Here is a 526-nt window from a genome sequence, read left to right as displayed (position 1 = left end):
AAAAGATATTTCGATTTCAGAGAATTTGGACTTTTGAGATCCAGTGCAGAAACAGGCCCTTCGGCCCATCTTGATTGATGGGCGGGGGGCCTGACCCAGTGAGCCAGTCTCCATGCAATAACTTTAGGGGGGCATGGTGGCGCAGCGGAAGAGTTGCTGCCTTACAGCTGCAGAGACCTGGGTTCGATTCTGAGTCTGTACGTTCTCCCTGTGACCGCGTGGGTTTATCCGGATGCTCCGGTTTCCTCCCACAATTCTGTAAATTGCAAATGGTCCCCAGTGTGTCGGAGAGTGTTAGTGCACAGGGTGAACGCTGGTCGCCAGGGACTTGGTGGGCTGGAGGGGGCCCGTTTCCAAGGCGTACCTCTAATGGCCAAACCGCCTTTGTCACATTTCTGTTTTTGTGGGTGGTGCCCAAGTCAATAGGTATTATTTTAAAACCTATTGATTGCACCCGGCAAGAAATAGAGACATAACAAGACAAATGTCACGCATATCACGATGTGGCAACAAGATACAAAGCAAA

Source organism: Leucoraja erinacea, chromosome 37 (assembly GCF_028641065.1).
Source record: "Leucoraja erinacea ecotype New England chromosome 37, Leri_hhj_1, whole genome shotgun sequence".
NCBI classification, from domain to species: Eukaryota; Metazoa; Chordata; class Chondrichthyes; order Rajiformes; family Rajidae; genus Leucoraja; species Leucoraja erinaceus.
Note: the sequence above shows the minus strand (reverse complement) of the source record.